Consider the following 2,577-nt stretch of genomic DNA (forward strand, 5'->3'; position numbering starts at 1 on the left):
GGGATTAATGAGTGAGTTCTTGCTCTATTAGTTCCCACGAGAACTCGTTGCTTAAAAAGACCCTGGCACCTCCTCTCTCTCTCTTGCTTCCTGTCGCCATGTGATCTGCTTGTACCCACCAGCTGCCTGCCACTTTCTGCCATGAGTAGAAGCAGCCTGAGGCCCGTGCCAGATGCAGCTGTCCTAGAATCGTAAGCCAAATAAACTTCTCCTTTATAAATTACCCAATCTCAGATGTTCTGTTATAGCAACAAAAAAACGGACTAATATAGATGCTGATTATAGTGATATGATGATGATGATGATGATGAGTATATTCTAGCTGATAAAATCTAGATCATCTTTATCTGTAGAATAAGAACATCCAAATGTTTCTGCTTCCCAAAATAAACAACTTAAGGTATCAAATTTTTTTAAAAAACAATTGTTTCAAAATATAATTTCTACTTAGATTTATTTCTTTATAGCTTACATGGTTGATTATCATTACAGGATAAAATTTCCATTTCTTTTTTTCCACCCAAAACATTTTCTTTGGATTATGCAATTATCTCAATTTCACCAGCTTTCTGACTATCTGGAAAAAACAAGTGATCAATACTGAGTAGCCTAAAGAAAACCAATTGAAGTTATTTAAATCACGTGTTTCACTTGCAATCATTTATACTGCACATTTGCAAAAACACAAAGTTTAGTTCATGGAAGCTTTATTTAGAGTCAGCAGAAATTGTGTGTAGGGATTTTATACTTGTATTTCATTTTATTTTTTTATTTTTTTATTTATTTTTCTAAAAAAGACACATTTATTCAGTGTCATGATCAGACTATTACATTTAGCTATCAACAGCATGGATGCAAAGAAAAAAATTCTACATTGAAACCCTTTGTTGAAATGCTGTACACTTTCCACAGTACAGAAACTAAAGCAACCTGTTATACGGTTAGTCGCAAATACAGTCCTCAAGTTGTTTTGCCCATACACATGAGCATTGTCTAAATCATGTCTTCTTTGTAGCAGCTGGGCCCTGCCACCACTGTGCTTGGCTGAGTTCACAAATCTGTTGTAACCTGTAGCTTCCCTGTCACTTCCCTGGCTCTCTTCTCCTGTTAAGAGATGTTTCCTGGAAATTAATTAAAACCTCCTGCCACTGCCATAGCTACTGCTGCTGCTGGAGCCACTGGAGCCACCTTAGTTTCATGGCGTGGCCAAGTATTGGTCTCTACCACCATAAGGGCCAGAGCTTCTGCCTCCAAAATTTCCTCCCTTCAAGGGTCCCAAATTTGAAGACTGATTGTTGTCACTGCCCAAATCATTGTAGCTTCCACCACCTCCAGAACTGCTCCCATCATTACCAAATCCATTATAGCCATCCCCACAGCCACCACATCCACCACCACCATGGCTGCCACCAAAGCCACCATGGCCATTGAAGTTTCCTCCATGACCAAAGTTTTCATTCCCATCAAAACCACCTCCACGACCACCACCAAAGTTTCCAGAACCACTTCAACCACTTTGGCTAGATGAAGCACTAGCCATCTCTTCCTTCAACAGGGCTTTCCTTACTTCACAGTTGTGGCCATTGACAAGATGGTATTTCTGAATGACAATCTTATCCACAGAGTCATGGTCATCAAAGGTTAGAAAAGCAAAGCCTCTCTTCTTGCCACTGCCTCGGTCAGTCATGATTTCATACACTTCAATTTTCCCACACTGTTCAAAGTAATCTCTCAGGGCATGTTCTTCAATGTCCTCTTTAATGCCACCAGCAAAGATCTTCACAATTAAGTGGACACCTGGTCCTTGAGAATCCTCTCTTGAGACAGTCCTCTTTGGTTCCACAACTCTTCCATCCACGTCGTGTGGCCTTGCATTCATGGCTGCATCCATCTCCTCCACAGTGGCATATGTGACAAACCCAAAGCCCCTGGAGCACATGGTATTTGGATCTCTCATTACCACACAGTCTGTGAGCATTCTCTATTGCTCAGAATGGCTCCTGAGATTCTCAGTTGTTTCAGGGCTCAACCATCTGATGAAGAGCTTCTGCAGTTTTTTGAGCTCTTTAGGAGACCCTGACTTAGACATGATGGCAGTGGGAAGACTTTAACGATGCTATCTCAGCAGCATCCATGGACAGAAAGGCTTGTATTTCATTTTAAATAGGTAAGATGGAAATGGAAATGATTTTTTATACCTTCAATGAATAATTTGTTCCACTCTCAGTTATAAATGCATTAAAATACTTCTTTGAACATGATGGCAAAATATTCACATATTAAATGAATTTTGAACTTGTGAATATTAGGATAGGTGACATTGTCCTTGAAGGTAATAGACCAGTTGGATATTCTTCATTTTTTTTTTTTTATAATTTTGAAGTGGGTAAATATTATGCTTCACTTGTGATTTTTTTTTTTCTAAAAATCTGACAAAATCTTGTTTGATGGAAGAGACTAGTAGATATACTACCAAAACCAAGGTAATGATACAGAAAATATTAGGTGAAAATAATATTTATAAAATCTCCTTCAGGAAGGCATCCCCAAATCAAGGAGAATATATGGAGACTTTTT

The 2,577-nt window shown here is 38.8% G+C and overlaps 1 pseudogene; it reads right to left on the reverse strand.

Moving 5' to 3' along the window:
* Window positions 1–1,132: 1,132 nt before the first annotated feature.
* On the reverse strand, window positions 1,133–2,089 carry LOC134364094 (heterogeneous nuclear ribonucleoprotein A1-like; annotated as a pseudogene).
* Between the last annotated feature and the right edge of the window lie 488 nt (window positions 2,090–2,577).

The sequence above is a fragment of the Cynocephalus volans genome, chromosome 15, assembly GCF_027409185.1.
Source record: "Cynocephalus volans isolate mCynVol1 chromosome 15, mCynVol1.pri, whole genome shotgun sequence".
NCBI classification, from domain to species: domain Eukaryota; kingdom Metazoa; phylum Chordata; class Mammalia; order Dermoptera; family Cynocephalidae; genus Cynocephalus; species Cynocephalus volans.